General features: G+C 46.1%; 6 non-coding genes and 4 pseudogenes across 6 annotated transcripts; all 10 read left to right on the top strand.

The window, feature by feature from the left end:
• Positions 1-3758: 3758 nt before the first annotated feature.
• LOC142253396 (U2 spliceosomal RNA) lies at positions 3759-3961 on the top strand (annotated as a pseudogene).
• A 1557-nt stretch (positions 3962-5518) lies between these two features.
• On the top strand, positions 5519-5712 carry LOC142253446 (U2 spliceosomal RNA). Its single transcript, XR_012726731.1, has one exon. It is a non-coding gene; the product is annotated as a U2 spliceosomal RNA (small nuclear RNA).
• Positions 5713-7092: 1380 nt separating this feature from the next.
• On the top strand, positions 7093-7234 carry LOC142253682 (U2 spliceosomal RNA; annotated as a pseudogene).
• Positions 7235-7931: 697 nt separating this feature from the next.
• On the top strand, positions 7932-8126 carry LOC142253182 (U2 spliceosomal RNA). The gene has a single exon (XR_012726496.1). It is a non-coding gene; the product is annotated as a U2 spliceosomal RNA (small nuclear RNA).
• A 1376-nt stretch (positions 8127-9502) lies between these two features.
• On the top strand, positions 9503-9644 carry LOC142253683 (U2 spliceosomal RNA; annotated as a pseudogene).
• Positions 9645-10341: 697 nt separating this feature from the next.
• On the top strand, positions 10342-10537 carry LOC142253249 (U2 spliceosomal RNA). The gene has a single exon (XR_012726560.1). It is a non-coding gene; the product is annotated as a U2 spliceosomal RNA (small nuclear RNA).
• A 1375-nt stretch (positions 10538-11912) lies between these two features.
• On the top strand, positions 11913-12054 carry LOC142253684 (U2 spliceosomal RNA; annotated as a pseudogene).
• Positions 12055-12751: 697 nt separating this feature from the next.
• Positions 12752-12946, top strand: LOC142253184 (U2 spliceosomal RNA). Its single transcript, XR_012726497.1, has one exon. It is a non-coding gene; the product is annotated as a U2 spliceosomal RNA (small nuclear RNA).
• A 1381-nt stretch (positions 12947-14327) lies between these two features.
• On the top strand, positions 14328-14518 carry LOC142252516 (U2 spliceosomal RNA). The gene has a single exon (XR_012725890.1). It is a non-coding gene; the product is annotated as a U2 spliceosomal RNA (small nuclear RNA).
• A 1380-nt stretch (positions 14519-15898) lies between these two features.
• On the top strand, positions 15899-16089 carry LOC142252517 (U2 spliceosomal RNA). Its single transcript, XR_012725891.1, has one exon. It is a non-coding gene; the product is annotated as a U2 spliceosomal RNA (small nuclear RNA).
• Positions 16090-17296: the final 1207 nt, after the last annotated feature.

Below are 17296 nucleotides of genomic sequence, written 5' to 3' on the forward strand. Positions count from 1 at the left end.
TGCTAAGAAATTAAAGCTTGCAGACAAGGGGTGGAGCACTGTCAGTACTGCAAGTGCAAGCCCTTTGAGTGATCGGGTCTACCCTGACATTAGCTTTTCACCTGGAGTTGATGATTTTTTTTGGGGAGGTTGCAGACACTCACTGCTTTGTGTCTCCCTGCCAGCCTCCAGAAGGAGAAGGTTGAGGCGAAGATGGCCAGCTTACGGTTACCTGGTTAAACTAGTAAGAACATGGCTCCCAAAACTACATGTAATGTCCTATCCTTGAATGTGAGACAAATTAAATCCAGAAGAAGAAGAGCTACTATCCTCAAATATGTTTCTAAAATAGGTGCAGATATCTTTTGTTTGCAGGAGTGCGGACTGTTTGATGCTCCTACGGATCAAGATTGGCCTCATGGACAACACATTTGGTCTGGTTCGTCTGTAAATAAAAATGATGGTGTGGGGATTCTGTTGGGTAACAAGGACTTTTCTTTTGATAGTTATACAGTAGTGGAGGTGGGGAGATGTATCATTGCAATTATTAACTATAGAGGGTGGCGGGTTAGGATTGTTAATGTATATTGTCCTACGAGAAAAGAAGATCGTTTAGCTCTGTTAGAGAAAGTTGGTTTATTTTTGCCAGGAAAAATGCCTACTATTTTTGTTGGGGATTTTAATTGTACGACGGAAGGTAATATGGATGTAACCGGGAAAAAGCTGTTACATATCATTTCTGATTTTTCTTTCTCAGATGCCGCTGTTGTAAAGCTGGGCAATCCACCACCACCTACGTACAAGGCGGACAGAGGAGGTATAGAATCACGGATTGACCGTATGTTTTTTTCTAAAAATATTGAGTGTGTAAGGTTTGAACAGTGTGCTGTTCCTTTTTCGGACCACGAATGTTTGAAGGGTGTGTTCAGAGGGGATGGTGGACCTGTAAAGAGGGGTGCTGTATGGAAGTTAAATGTGAGATTGCTAGAGGATGCAAAAGTGATGAAAGAGTTTAAAGAAGAGTACCGAAGATGGGGGTACTACAAAAATAGGTTTGCAAGTGTGTTAGAGTGGTGGGATTGGGTTAAAGGGGAGATTAAAACTTTTTTTAGGAAATGGGGCTACAAAAAAGCTACCATGTATCGTAATAAATTTAAAGATGTGAATACTCGGATTGATTGGCTACAAAAGTGTAGTAGGTCTGGGATTGATGTCAGTGATTCGTTGGTGGAGGCAAAAAATGAGTTGAAATGTCTGATTGAGAAAAAGGGTAAGGAAATTATCTATAGGACGAAAGTTGAACATTTGGATAAGAATGAGAAATGTACCAGATATTTCTTTAAAAAAATGAATGGGAAGAAAGTAGATATGGATGTGATTGTGGATGAGAATGATGTTCCTGTGACTGGTGAAAGTGTGATTGATGAGGTGAAAGCCTTTTACAGCAGACTGTATGGAGAGAAGTGGATTGATTCTGGTCTAATGACTGAAGTGTTGGCTAGCATGGAGTGTAGACTAGGCAAAGATGAGTGTGAGGATTTGTGTGATGAGGTGGTTCTGGATGAAGTAAGAAAGGTTGTGTTTAGTGCACAAAAGAATAAAACTCCTGGAAAGGATGGCTTGCCAATTGAACTATATGTGAAAGCATGGGAGTGTATGGGCACGGATCTGACGGAGATATGTAAGTATATGTGGGAAACTGGTATGCTGTGTGACTCTATGAAAGAAGGGGTAGTGGTACTTATCCATAAGAAGGGGGAAAAGAGTAAATTGGGGAATTGGAGGCCTATTACGCTTCTGAATTCTGATTATAAGGTTTTCAGTAAACTATTAGCTAATCGTATGCGTGAAGTGCTTGGGAAGGTTGTAAAGGATGATCAAGTGTGTGCTGTGCCTGGAAGGAGCATCAGTGATAACTTGTTGTTGTTGAGGGATGTTATTGGTGACTGTAAGACTAGAAAGCAGAAGTGCATGTTGTTGGCTCTTGATTTTGAGAAAGCGTTTGATAGGGTGTCGCATGTTTTTATGTTTGAGGTCTTGAATAGTATGGGTTTTCCTAAGAAGTTCTTGGATGGTGTGAGATGTCTGTATGGTGGTGTGACAAGTGAATTCTTAGTGAATGGATGTTTGAGTGGGAAAGTACAGATCAAGTCAGGTGTCCGTCAGGGGTGTCCAATGTCCCCTGTTTTATTTGTCAGTGTGATTGAGCCTTTGTTATGTATGATCAGGCGTGAGAAACTGATAAGAGGGATGTTAATACCTGGTAGTGGCGGTAAGAATGTGAAGGTGCTTGGCTATATGGATGATGTAGTGATAGTGAGTGAGAGTATTGCGTCTATGACTAGAGTAAAGCTGTTGTTGGATTTCTTCTGTGGCGCGTCTGCTTTTAAAGTCAACTGGAATAAATGTTGTTTTAAGTGTTTTGGTGATAGTAGTGTTAAGATGGACGGAGTGACAAGTGTGGATGGTCCAATCAAAGTGCTGGGTGTGTTGTTTAATGATGATCTGAGAGGTACGGAGAGTTGGGAAGAATGTGGATTGCGGATTGAGAGGAAACTGAACTTCTGGAGAATGCGTGATCTGACATTGAATGGTAAAGTTTTGATTATTAAGGCCGTGGTGCTGCCGATTCTCCTTTATATCTCTGGGGTCTTCCCGTCCCCATATAAAAAGATAAAAAGAGTAGAGAAACTGATTTTTACCTTTTTTTGGGGGAGCAAAATGGAAAAATTAAAAAGAGAGCATTTATACAAGGCCTGTCATTATGGGGGTTTAAACTTTCCAAATATTGAAATCTTTCTTAGTCTTCATTATATTAAGACGGTAGTAATCCTAATGGGAAAGAACAATAAAGGGGCCTACATGGTGAGGTATATGGCGGGCTGGATGCTGTATGGCTTGTGTTGGGTACAAAGGGATGCGCGTGTGCCTGTGTCGTTCAAGTGTCCAGTCTGGTACGACATAATTGAGAGGTTTATTAGAAAAAATGATTTGCTGGCTGTACCTATGAGTGAGTTCAGAGCAGCGAAGAGAGTGATGAAAAGGATGAGAGCGAATGAGGTAGAATGTAATATTAATGATTTGAGAGGGAATGATGTGTCAGATGCATGGAAGAAACTGAGTACACCGGGTATGTCTAATAAGCAGAGGGATGTTGTGTGGTTGGCATTGCATGATATATTACCTGTGAGAGATGTGCAGAAGAGAAGGGACCTGATTAGAACGGATGTGTGTCCACGGGAGGGATGTGGTGCCCGTGAGACCGTGAGACATGTCATGTGGGACTGTGATTACGCCTATAGTGTGTGGAAATGTGTAGGAGGCCTGTGTAAGGGGCTGGCTGGTGTGAACCATATTAATTGGAGGGTGGCTATGTTTGGCATTGGTGCGTGTGGGAGTGTTAAAAAGAGGATTTTGTGGCTTATCATGGCTTGTGTGATGGAAAGCTTATGGGATGTCAGAAATTTGGGACTTTTTAAAAGGAAGGTGGTTCCTATTAACGACTGTGTAAGATTAATTCTTTCCAGACTTTATGTTATTTACCAATGGGATAAGAGTAGAGGTGGTGGTGGATTGGACGCTGAAGGCATATGGAAGGTTTTAAAGTGGCATTATTTGGTGAAGTATCAATAAGAGGTAAATTCTCTGTTTTTCAGTATTTTCTGTTTTTTTGTGATACTTTCTTTGGATATGTACTGCAATACTTTTTGGAAAATTAAAAAAAGAATATAACCATTGTGATGAGTTTGGATAAACAGCAAAGTTGTAAACTTGATATGTTTGTTTTTAACTAACCTGAATGGTTTTAAAAAAAAAAAATAAAAAAAAATCTGTTCTTATCAGTTTAATATCTGATACGTCCCCTATCTGGGGACCATATATTAAATGGATTTTTAGAACAGGGAGATGGAAAAAGAGCTTGCTCTGTCCACTCCACGCATTGACCTGGTATTGCAGTACCTCCAGGACCGGTGCACCCCTTCTTAACCCAGTTTCCAAAAGCAGAACTCAATTCACCTGATTCATATTAGCCCGATTTAATGAATTGGAAGAAAGCATACGTCTTCATATGCACCTCAATACTTCCTCCTTTTGTTTTTTATCTTTCACACTTTTTACTTTCTTTATTCATCCAAATAGCAAACTCATCACCACTCAACCTGACCAACTCGACTATGTCCCGTGCTGCAGTATCTTGTTCTCTGTCTTATCTAGATCATTTGCAATTGAATGGAATAGATCCCTTTTGGACAAAGTGGATTCACCTGCTGCTGCAGTGACCACAGGTGTGATAAGATCTAGAATTGGCATCTGGTGCGATCTCTCCGCTTCCACTCCAAAGAAAGTTACCTGTTTATTCCTATCATGCATTGGTTTTTGGGGTTTTCTTTGAGCAATGATGATGTCTTGAGTGGGCTGTTGGCTCCCTCACCTGGAGGAAGAGTTTGCTTGCTCTTGGACATTCTAAAAGAGAGGTCATGATAGACATTTAGCTTCTGAACCCAATTGGGGACAGTCATGGGTGATGAATGTTTTGCAACCTGCTGCGCAGCCTGATACCGCAATATAAGGAACGTCAAATACTAAGAATGGGCGGCCTATGAAAGAATTACTACTTTCATTAAGTACACTTGAACGGCTAATTGGGAATAGACAAACTGTAAAAAGCCCTCTGAGAAAGCCCCCCTCTAACCTTTGTTAGTAAGCTTTTCTGTAGTCTGCCTGTTGATGTATTTTCCGTTTGAACAGTGCACAACATGAAGAGACGGAACACTGGCGGCTTGTCACAATGCCCCCCGCTGACATCACAATAGCGCTGCTGCCTAGAAAGCTAGCTGCGCAGCAGAAGTTTCTCTTTGGGTGGGAGGTGGGCTAGTGGAAGGAGGGGGCAAGCTTTTTTTTTTTTTTTTTTCTCGGGTGGTAGGGGGATGATAGGAGAAGGGATGCGGGTGGTGAGATGGGTACAGAGGGCAGGGTTTGGGGCTGGGAAGGGAAGGGAAAAGATTAGGGTTTGGGGATGATGAAAGGGCTTTCTACGGGTAAGGATGGCAAAGGGTGGCAGTGACGGAAAGTCAGGCAACCTGTCCTGTCCGTCTTTTTGTATCATGAATTGAAAAGACTGCAAGGGGGAGGGGAGTTGCTTGCGCCCAAAAGGAGGAGTTATTCAGATTCATTGCAGTGGGCGGCGGCTGCAAAACGCACCATTCTTCTTGTTTTTGCTCTGCAAAGCAGCCTTTTCAAGGGTTGGCTTGGGTGACAAAATGTCTTGTGTAGGCGTGGGTTTGTCTCCCTCTCGCTCTCTCTCCCTAAGATGTGTCCGGCATAGGCCAGGGTGCCACTCGAGGCCCAAACCAATTCTGGTTATCGCTTCTCGGCCTTTTGGCTAAGATCAAGTGTAGTTTGGGAGGGTACTACCTTGGTTGGTGCTGAAAGGTGCCAGGGTATTGCACAACTGCTGGCCTTGGGGGAGTGTGCATCGTAGGATGTCATAGCCCTCTTGTGACGGACAGTTACCTGGGCAACGAGAAGCGGTCACTTTATTATTTTCAAACTCATCCTTCAAAAAAAAAAAAAAAAAAATCTGTTCTTATCAGTTTAATATCTGATACGTCCCCTATCTGGGGACCATATATTAAATGGATTTTTAGAACAGGGAGATGGAAAAAGAGCTTGCTCTGTCCACTCCACGCATTGACCTGGTATTGCAGTACCTCCAGGACCGGTGCACCCCTTCTTAACCCAGTTTCCAAAAGCAGAACTCAATTCACCTGATTCATATTAGCCCGATTTAATGAATTGGAAGAAAGCATACGTCTTCATATGCACCTCAATACTTCCTCCTTTTGTTTTTTATCTTTCACACTTTTTACTTTCTTTATTCATCCAAATAGCAAACTCATCACCACTCAACCTGACCAACTCGACTATGTCCCGTGCTGCAGTATCTTGTTCTCTGTCTTATCTAGATCATTTGCAATTGAATGGAATAGATCCCTTTTGGACAAAGTGGATTCACCTGCTGCTGCAGTGACCACAGGTGTGATAAGATCTAGAATTGGCATCTGGTGCGATCTCTCCGCTTCCACTCCAAAGAAAGTTACCTGTTTATTCCTATCATGCATTGGTTTTTGGGGTTTTCTTTGAGCAATGATGATGTCTTGAGTGGGCTGTTGGCTCCCTCACCTGGAGGAAGAGTTTGCTTGCTCTTGGACATTCTAAAAGAGAGGTCATGATAGACATTTAGCTTCTGAACCCAATTGGGGACAGTCATGGGTGATGAATGTTTTGCAACCTGCTGCGCAGCCTGATACCGCAATATAAGGAACGTCAAATACTAAGAATGGGCGGCCTATGAAAGAATTACTACTTTCATTAAGTACACTTAAACGGCTAATTGGGAATAGACAAACTGTAAAAAGCCCTCTGAGAAAGCCCCCCTCTAACCTTTGTTAGTAAGCTTTTCTGTAGTCTGCCTGTTGATGTATTTTCCGTTTGAACAGTGCACAACATGAAGAGACGGAACACTGGCGGCTTGTCACAATGCCCCCCGCTGACATCACAATAGCGCTGCTGCCTAGAAAGCTAGCTGCGCAGCAGAAGTTTCTCTTTGGGTGGGAGGTGGGCTAGTGGAAGGAGGGGGCAAGCTTTTTTTTTTTTTTTTTCTCGGGTGGTAGGGGGATGATAGGAGAAGGGATGCGGGTGGTGAGATGGGTACAGAGGGCAGGGTTTGGGGCTGGGAAGGGAAGGGAAAAGATTAGGGTTTGGGGATGATGAAAGGGCTTTCTACGGGTAAGGATGGCAAAGGGTGGCAGTGACGGAAAGTCAGGCAACCTGTCCTGTCCGTCTTTTTGTATCATGAATTGAAAAGACTGCAAGGGGGAGGGGAGTTGCTTGCGCCCAAAAGGAGGAGTTATTCAGATTCATTGCAGTGGGCGGCGGCTGCAAAACGCACCATTCTTCTTGTTTTTGCTCTGCAAAGCAGCCTTTTCAAGGGTTGGCTTGGGTGACAAAATGTCTTGTGTAGGCGTGGGTTTGTCTCCCTCTCGCTCTCTCTCCCTAAGATGTGTCCGGCATAGGCCAGGGTGCCACTCGAGGCCCAAACCAATTCTGGTTATCGCTTCTCGGCCTTTTGGCTAAGATCAAGTGTAGTATCGTTCGAAAAGGTGGTTTAAGGCTCCGGCCACCTTAGTACAATGATGCAATGCACACTGGAAGGTTGCGCTTGTTAGTACTTTGGGAGGATAGTATATCCATCTAGAGGAAACCATGGCCCTACCAGGATCGAGGCTATTGGACTGAGTAAGTGTGGGGGTTATGGTGCAATGTGCCCCAGGAATGGACACCCTGGAGGGAGTCTGAACTTGCTAGGTTGGGACCCTGGTAAGCCTCAGACTCTGTCGCACGCCGCGCCTTGCCTATTCATACTTTCCAAGCATATTGCCCTATCCCGGCCTTCTGGCTAAGAAGGGAAATTTTTATAATCCCGGTCGGAGGTCCGGTCAGCTTTGGGCTGAGAAACCAACACCCGGTTGGAGGTCCGGGTCAGCTTTGGCTGAGAAACCAACACCCGGTTGGAGGTCCGGTTAGCCTTGGGCTGAGAAACCAACACCCGGTTGGAGGTCCGGTCAGCCTTGGGCTGAGAAACCAACACCCGGTTGGAGGTCCGGTCAGCCTTGGGCTGAGAAACCAACACCGGTTGACGGTCCGGGCAGTCTCGGCTGCGAAACGAACGACTAGTAGCTCCCTACTCCACTTGGGTAAGATGCCTCGGTGGACGCTGGGAGCAACAACAAAGCTCCACCAGGCTTCGGCTTGGGGGAGCACCGAAGATCCCTGACCCTCGCTGTGGCCTTCTGGCTCGGAGGGACGGGGTTGATTTTTGGGGATCCTCTTCTCACGGAGGGGTCCACACGAATCCTAGCCTTTGCACTGTTTTTGGTGTGACTTCGGTCATGCATTTTTGCGGTGCTTTGGAAAGCTTCATTAAATCAAAATCTGTTCTTATCAGTTTAATATCTGATACGTCCCCTATCTGGGGACCATATATTAAATGGATTTTTAGAACAGGGAGATGGAAAAAGAGCTTGCTCTGTCCACTCCACGCATTGACCTGGTATTGCAGTACCTCCAGGACCGGTGCACCCCTTCTTAACCCAGTTTCCAAAAGCAGAACTCAATTCACCTGATTCATATTAGCCCGATTTAATGAATTGGAAGAAAGCATACGTCTTCATATGCACCTCAATACTTCCTCCTTTTGTTTTTTATCTTTCACACTTTTTACTTTCTTTATTCATCCAAATAGCAAACTCATCACCACTCAACCTGACCAACTCGACTATGTCCCGTGCTGCAGTATCTTGTTCTCTGTCTTATCTAGATCATTTGCAATTGAATGGAATAGATCCCTTTTGGACAAAGTGGATTCACCTGCTGCTGCAGTGACCACAGGTGTGATAAGATCTAGAATTGGCATCTGGTGCGATCTCTCCGCTTCCACTCCAAAGAAAGTTACCTGTTTATTCCTATCATGCATTGGTTTTTGGGGTTTTCTTTGAGCAATGATGATGTCTTGAGTGGGCTGTTGGCTCCCTCACCTGGAGGAAGAGTTTGCTTGCTCTTGGACATTCTAAAAGAGAGGTCATGATAGACATTTAGCTTCTGAACCCAATTGGGGACAGTCATGGGTGATGAATGTTTTGCAACCTGCTGCGCAGCCTGATACCGCAATATAAGGAACGTCAAATACTAAGAATGGGCGTCCTATGAAAGAATTACTACTTTCAATAAGTACACTTAAACGGCTAATTGGGAATAGACAAACTGTAAAAAGCCCTCTGAGAAAGCCCCCCTCTAACCTTTGTTAGTAAGCTTTTCTGTAGTCTGCCTGTTGATGTATTTTCCGTTTGAACAGTGCACAACATGAAGAGACGGAACACTGGCGGCTTGTCACAATGCCCCCCGCTGACATCACAATAGCGCTGCTGCCTAGAAAGCTAGCTGCGCAGCAGAAGTTTCTCTTTGGGTGGGAGGTGGGCTAGTGGAAGGAGGGGGCAAGCTTTTTTTTTTTTTTTTTTCTCGGGTGGTAGGGGGATGATAGGAGAAGGGATGCGGGTGGTGAGATGGGTACAGAGGGCAGGGTTTGGGGCTGGGAAGGGAAAAGATTAGGGTTTGGGGATGATGAAAGGGCTTTCTACGGGTAAGGATGGCAAAGGGTGGCAGTGACGGAAAGTCAGGCAACCTGTCCTGTCCGTCTTTTTGTATCATGAATTGAAAAGACTGCAAGGGGGAGGGGAGTTGCTTGCGCCCAAAAGGAGGAGTTATTCAGATTCATTGCAGTGGGCGGCGGCTGCAAAACGCACCATTCTTCTTGTTTTTGCTCTGCAAAGCAGCCTTTTCAAGGGTTGGCTTGGGTGACAAAATGTCTTGTGTAGGCGTGGGTTTGTCTCCCTCTCGCTCTCTCTCCCTAAGATGTGTCCGGCATAGGCCAGGGTGCCACTCGAGGCCCAAACCAATTCTGGTTATCGCTTCTCGGCCTTTTGGCTAAGATCAAGTGTAGTATCGTTCGAAAAGGTGGTTTAAGGCTCCGGCCACCTTAGTACAATGATGCAATGCACACTGGAAGGTTGCGCTTGTTAGTACTTTGGGAGGATAGTATATCCATCTAGAGGAAACCATGGCCCTACCAGGATCGAGGCTATTAGACTGAGTAAGTGTGGGGGCTATGGTGCAATGTGCCCCAGGATTGACGACCCTGGAGTGAGTCTGAGCTTGCTGGCTTTGGACCCCGGCAAGCCTTGGGCTCTGTAGCACACCGTACCTTGCCCTTTCATACTTTCTGAGCATATTGCTCTATCCCGGCCTTCTGGCTAGGAAGGGAAATTTTTATAATCATGGTCGGAGGTCCGTTCAGCTTTGGGCTGAGAAACCAACACCCGGTTGGAGGTCCGGGTCAGCTTCGGCTGAGAAACCAACACCCGGTTGGAGGTCCGGGTCAGCTTCGGCTGAGAAACCAACACCCGGTTGGAGGTCCGGGTCAGCTTCGGCTGAGAAACCAACACCCGGTTGGAGGTCCGGTTAGCCTTGGGCTGAGAAACCAACACCGGTTGACGGTCCGGGCAGTTTCGGCTGCGAAACCAACAACTAGTAGCTCTCTACTCCACTTGGGTAAGATGCCTGGGTGGACGCTGGGAGCAACGACAAGGCTCAACCAGGCTTCGGCTTGGGGGAGCACCGAAGATCCCTGACCCTTGCTGTGGCCTTCTGGCTCGGAGGGACGGGGTTGATTTTTGGGGACCCTCTCCTCACGGAGGGGTCCACACGAATCCTAGCCTTTGCACTGTTTTTGGTGTGACTTCGGTCATGCATTTTTTGCGGTGCTTTGGAAAGCTTCATTAAATCAAAATCTGTTCTTATCAGTTTAATATCTGATACGTCCCCTATCTGGGGACCATATATTAAATGGATTTTTAGAACAGGGAGATGGAAAAAGAGCTTGCTCTGTCCACTCCACGCATTGACCTGGTATTGCAGTACCTCCAGGACCGGTGCACCCCTTCTTAACCCAGTTTCCAAAAGCAGAACTCAATTCACCTGATTCATATTAGCCCGATTTAATGAATTGGAAGAAAGCATACGTCTTCATATGCACCTCAATACTTCCTCCTTTTGTTTTTTATCTTTCACACTTTTTACTTTCTTTATTCATCCAAATAGCAAACTCATCACCACTCAACCTGACCAACTCGACTATGTCCCGTGCTGCAGTATCTTGTTCTCTGTCTTATCTAGATCATTTGCAATTGAATGGAATAGATCCCTTTTGGACAAAGTGGATTCACCTGCTGCTGCAGTGACCACAGGTGTGATAAGATCTAGAATTGGCATCTGGTGCGATCTCTCCGCTTCTACTCCAAAGAAAGTTACCTGTTTATTCCTATCATGCATTGGTTTTTGGGGTTTTCTTTGAGCAATGATGATGTCTTGAGTGGGCTGTTGTCTCCCTCACCTGGAGGAAGAGTTTGCTTGCTCTTGGACATTCTAAAAGAGAGGTCATGATAGACATTTAGCTTCTGAACCCAATTGGGGACAGTCATGGGTGATGAATGTTTTGCAACCTGCTGCGCAGCCTGATACCGCAATATAAGGAACGTCAAATACTAAGAATGGGCGGCCTATGAAAGAATTACTACTTTCATTAAGTACACTTAAACGGCTAATTGGGAATAGACAAACTGTAAAAAGCCCTCTGAGAAAGCCCCCCTCTAACCTTTGTTAGTAAGCTTTTCTGTAGTCTGCCTGTTGATGTATTTTCCGTTTGAACAGTGCACAACATGAAGAGACGGAACACTGGCGGCTTGTCACAATGCCCCCCGCTGACATCACAATAGCGCTGCTGCCTAGAAAGCTAGCTGCGCAGCAGAAGTTTCTCTTTGGGTGGGAGGTGGGCTAGTGGAAGGAGGGGGCAAGCTTTTTTTTTTTTTTTTTCTCGGGTGGTAGGGGGATGATAGGAGAAGGGATGCGGGTGGTGAGATGGGTACAGAGGGCAGGGTTTGGGGCTGGGAAGGGAAAAGATTAGGGTTTGGGGATGATGAAAGGGCTTTCTACGGGTAAGGATGGCAAAGGGTGGCAGTGACGGAAAGTCAGGCAACCTGTCCTGTCCGTCTTTTTGTATCATGAATTGAAAAGACTGCAAGGGGGAGGGGAGTTGCTTGCGCCCAAAAGGAGGAGTTATTCAGATTCATTGCAGTGGGCGGCGGCTGCAAAACGCACCATTCTTCCTGTTTTTGCTCTGCAAAGCAGCCTTTTCAAGGGTTGGCTTGGGTGACAAAATGTCTTGTGTAGGCGTGGGTTTGTCTCCCTCTCGCTCTCTCTCCCTAAGATGTGTCCGGCATAGGCCAGGGTGCCACTCGAGGCCCAAACCAATTCTGGTTATCGCTTCTCGGCCTTTTGGCTAAGATCAAGTGTAGTATCGTTCGAAAAGGTGGTTTAAGGCTCCGGCCACCTTAGTACAATGATGCAATGCACACTGGAAGGTTGCGCTTGTTAGTACTTTGGGAGGATAGTATATCCATCTAGAGGAAACCATGGCCCTACCAGGATCGAGGCTATTGGACTGAGTAAGTGTGGGGGTTATGGTGCAATGTGCCCCAGGAATGGACACCCTGGAGGGAGTCTGAACTTGCTAGGTTGGGACCCTGGTAAGCCTCAGACTCTGTCGCACGCCGCGCCTTGCCTATTCATACTTTCCAAGCATATTGCCCTATCCCGGCCTTCTGGCTAAGAAGGGAAATTTTTATAATCCCGGTCGGAGGTCCGGTCAGCTTTGGGCTGAGAAACCAACACCCGGTTGGAGGTCCGGGTCAGCTTTGGCTGAGAAACCAACACCCGGTTGGAGGTCCGGTTAGCCTTGGGCTGAGAAACCAACACCCGGTTGGAGGTCCGGTCAGCCTTGGGCTGAGAAACCAACACCCGGTTGGAGGTCCGGTCAGCCTTGGGCTGAGAAACCAACACCGGTTGACGGTCCGGGCAGTCTCGGCTGCGAAACGAACGACTAGTAGCTCCCTACTCCACTTGGGTAAGATGCCTCGGTGGACGCTGGGAGCAACAACAAAGCTCCACCAGGCTTCGGCTTGGGGGAGCACCGAAGATCCCTGACCCTCGCTGTGGCCTTCTGGCTCGGAGGGACGGGGTTGATTTTTGGGGATCCTCTTCTCACGGAGGGGTCCACACGAATCCTAGCCTTTGCACTGTTTTTGGTGTGACTTCGGTCATGCATTTTTGCGGTGCTTTGGAAAGCTTCATTAAATCAAAATCTGTTCTTATCAGTTTAATATCTGATACGTCCCCTATCTGGGGACCATATATTAAATGGATTTTTAGAACAGGGAGATGGAAAAAGAGCTTGCTCTGTCCACTCCACGCATTGACCTGGTATTGCAGTACCTCCAGGACCGGTGCACCCCTTCTTAACCCAGTTTCCAAAAGCAGAACTCAATTCACCTGATTCATATTAGCCCGATTTAATGAATTGGAAGAAAGCATACGTCTTCATATGCACCTCAATACTTCCTCCTTTTGTTTTTTATCTTTCACACTTTTTACTTTCTTTATTCATCCAAATAGCAAACTCATCACCACTCAACCTGACCAACTCGACTATGTCCCGTGCTGCAGTATCTTGTTCTCTGTCTTATCTAGATCATTTGCAATTGAATGGAATAGATCCCTTTTGGACAAAGTGGATTCACCTGCTGCTGCAGTGACCACAGGTGTGATAAGATCTAGAATTGGCATCTGGTGCGATCTCTCCGCTTCCACTCCAAAGAAAGTTACCTGTTTATTCCTATCATGCATTGGTTTTTGGGGTTTTCTTTGAGCAATGATGATGTCTTGAGTGGGCTGTTGGCTCCCTCACCTGGAGGAAGAGTTTGCTTGCTCTTGGACATTCTAAAAGAGAGGTCATGATAGACATTTAGCTTCTGAACCCAATTGGGGACAGTCATGGGTGATGAATGTTTTGCAACCTGCTGCGCAGCCTGATACCGCAATATAAGGAACGTCAAATACTAAGAATGGGCGTCCTATGAAAGAATTACTACTTTCAATAAGTACACTTAAACGGCTAATTGGGAATAGACAAACTGTAAAAAGCCCTCTGAGAAAGCCCCCCTCTAACCTTTGTTAGTAAGCTTTTCTGTAGTCTGCCTGTTGATGTATTTTCCGTTTGAACAGTGCACAACATGAAGAGACGGAACACTGGCGGCTTGTCACAATGCCCCCCGCTGACATCACAATAGCGCTGCTGCCTAGAAAGCTAGCTGCGCAGCAGAAGTTTCTCTTTGGGTGGGAGGTGGGCTAGTGGAAGGAGGGGGCAAGCTTTTTTTTTTTTTTTTTTCTCGGGTGGTAGGGGGATGATAGGAGAAGGGATGCGGGTGGTGAGATGGGTACAGAGGGCAGGGTTTGGGGCTGGGAAGGGAAGGGAAAAGATTAGGGTTTGGGGATGATGAAAGGGCTTTCTACGGGTAAGGATGGCAAAGGGTGGCAGTGACGGAAAGTCAGGCAACCTGTCCTGTCCGTCTTTTTGTATCATGAATTGAAAAGACTGCAAGGGGGAGGGGAGTTGCTTGCGCCCAAAAGGAGGAGTTATTCAGATTCATTGCAGTGGGCGGCGGCTGCAAAACGCACCATTCTTCTTGTTTTTGCTCTGCAAAGCAGCCTTTTCAAGGGTTGGCTTGGGTGACAAAATGTCTTGTGTAGGCGTGGGTTTGTCTCCCTCTCGCTCTCTCTCCCTAAGATGTGTCCGGCATAGGCCAGGGTGCCACTCGAGGCCCAAACCAATTCTGGTTATCGCTTCTCGGCCTTTTGGCTAAGATCAAGTGTAGTATCTGTTCTTATCAGTTTAATATCTGATACGTCCCCTATCTGGGGACCATATATTAAATGGATTTTTAGAACAGGGAGATGGAAAAAGAGCTTGCTCTGTCCACTCCACGCATTGACCTGGTATTGCAGTACCTCCAGGACCGGTGCACCCCTTCTTAACCCAGTTTCCAAAAGCAGAACTCAATTCACCTGATTCATATTAGCCCGATTTAATGAATTGGAAGAAAGCATACGTCTTCATATGCACCTCAATACTTCCTCCTTTTGTTTTTTATCTTTCACACTTTTTACTTTCTTTATTCATCCAAATAGCAAACTCATCACCACTCAACCTGACCAACTCGACTATGTCCCGTGCTGCAGTATCTTGTTCTCTGTCTTATCTAGATCATTTGCAATTGAATGGAATAGATCCCTTTTGGACAAAGTGGATTCACCTGCTGCTGCAGTGACCACAGGTGTGATAAGATCTAGAATTGGCATCTGGTGCGATCTCTCCGCTTCTACTCCAAAGAAAGTTACCTGTTTATTCCTATCATGCATTGGTTTTTGGGGTTTTCTTTGAGCAATGATGATGTCTTGAGTGGGCTGTTGGCTCCCTCACCTGGAGGAAGAGTTTGCTTGCTCTTGGACATTCTAAAAGAGAGGTCATGATAGACATTTAGCTTCTGAACCCAATTGGGGACAGTCATGGGTGATGAATGTTTTGCAACCTGCTGCGCAGCCTGATACCGCAATATAAGGAACGTCAAATACTAAGAATGGGCGGCCTATGAAAGAATTACTACTTTCATTAAGTACACTTAAACGGCTAATTGGGAATAGACAAACTGTAAAAAGCCCTCTGAGAAAGCCCCCCTCTAACCTTTGTTAGTAAGCTTTTCTGTAGTCTGCCTGTTGATGTATTTTCCGTTTGAACAGTGCACAACATGAAGAGACGGAACACTGGCGGCTTGTCACAATGCCCCCCGCTGACATCACAATAGCGCTGCTGCCTAGAAAGCTAGCTGCGCAGCAGAAGTTTCTCTTTGGGTGGGAGGTGGGCTAGTGGAAGGAGGGGGCAAGCTTTTTTTTTTTTTTTTTCTCGGGTGGTAGGGGGATGATAGGAGAAGGGATGCGGGTGGTGAGATGGGTACAGAGGGCAGGGTTTGGGGCTGGGAAGGGAAGGGAAAAGATTAGGGTTTGGGGATGATGAAAGGGCTTTCTACGGGTAAGGATGGCAAAGGGTGGCAGTGACGGAAAGTCAGGCAACCTGTCCTGTCCGTCTTTTTGTATCATGAATTGAAAAGACTGCAAGGGGGAGGGGAGTTGCTTGCGCCCAAAAGGAGGAGTTATTCAGATTCATTGCAGTGGGCGGCGGCTGCAAAACGCACCATTCTTCTTGTTTTTGCTCTGCAAAGCAGCCTTTTCAAGGGTTGGCTTGGGTGACAAAATGTCTTGTGTAGGCGTGGGTTTGTCTCCCTCTCGCTCTCTCTCCCTAAGATGTGTCCGGCATAGGCCAGGGTGCCACTCGAGGCCCAAACCAATTCTGGTTATCGCTTCTCGGCCTTTTGGCTAAGATCAAGTGTAGTATCTGTTCTTATCAGTTTAATATCTGATACGTCCCCTATCTGGGGACCATATATTAAATGGATTTTTAGAACAGGGAGATGGAAAAAGAGCTTGCTCTGTCCACTCCACGCATTGACCTGGTATTGCAGTACCTCCAGGACCGGTGCACCCCTTCTTAACCCAGTTTCCAAAAGCAGAACTCAATTCACCTGATTCATATTAGCCCGATTTAATGAATTGGAAGAAAGCATACGTCTTCATATGCACCTCAATACTTCCTCCTTTTGTTTTTTATCTTTCACACTTTTTACTTTCTTTATTCATCCAAATAGCAAACTCATCACCACTCAACCTGACCAACTCGACTATGTCCCGTGCTGCAGTATCTTGTTCTCTGTCTTATCTAGATCATTTGCAATTGAATGGAATAGATCCCTTTTGGACAAAGTGGATTCACCTGCTGCTGCAGTGACCACAGGTGTGATAAGATCTAGAATTGGCATCTGGTGCGATCTCTCCGCTTCCACTCCAAAGAAAGTTACCTGTTTATTCCTATCATGCATTGGTTTTTGGGGTTTTCTTTGAGCAATGATGATGTCTTGAGTGGGCTGTTGGCTCCCTCACCTGGAGGAAGAGTTTGCTTGCTCTTGGACATTCTAAAAGAGAGGTCATGATAGACATTTAGCTTCTGAACCCAATTGGGGACAGTCATGGGTGATGAATGTTTTGCAACCTGCTGCGCAGCCTGATACCGCAATATAAGGAACGTCAAATACTAAGAATGGGCGGCCTATGAAAGAATTACTACTTTCATTAAGTACACTTAAACGGCTAATTGGGAATAGACAAACTGTAAAAAGCCCTCTGAGAAAGCCCCCCTCTAACCTTTGTTAGTAAGCTTTTCTGTAGTCTGCCTGTTGATGTATTTTCCGTTTGAACAGTGCACAACATGAAGAGACGGAACACTGGCGGCTTGTCACAATGCCCCCCGCTGACATCACAATAGCGCTGCTGCCTAGAAAGCTAGCTGCGCAGCAGAAGTTTCTCTTTGGGTGGGAGGTGGGCTAGTGGAAGGAGGGGGCAAGCTTTTTTTTTTTTTTCTCGGGTGGTAGGGGGATGATAGGAGAAGGGATGCGGGTGGTGAGATGGGTACAGAGGGCAGGGTTTGGGGCTGGGAAGGGAAGGGAAAAGATTAGGGTTTGGGGATGATGAAAGGGCTTTCTACGGGTAAGGATGGCAAAGGGTGGCAGTGACGGAAAGTCAGGCAACCTGTCCTGTCCGTCTTTTTGTATCATGAATTGAAAAGACTGCAAGGGGGAGGGGAGTTGCTTGCGCCCAAAAGGAGGAGTTATTCAGATTCATTGCAGTGGGCGGCGGCTGC

The sequence above is a fragment of the Anomaloglossus baeobatrachus genome, chromosome 9 (genome assembly GCF_048569485.1).
Source record: "Anomaloglossus baeobatrachus isolate aAnoBae1 chromosome 9, aAnoBae1.hap1, whole genome shotgun sequence".
Lineage (NCBI taxonomy): Eukaryota > Metazoa > Chordata > Amphibia > Anura > Aromobatidae > Anomaloglossus > Anomaloglossus baeobatrachus.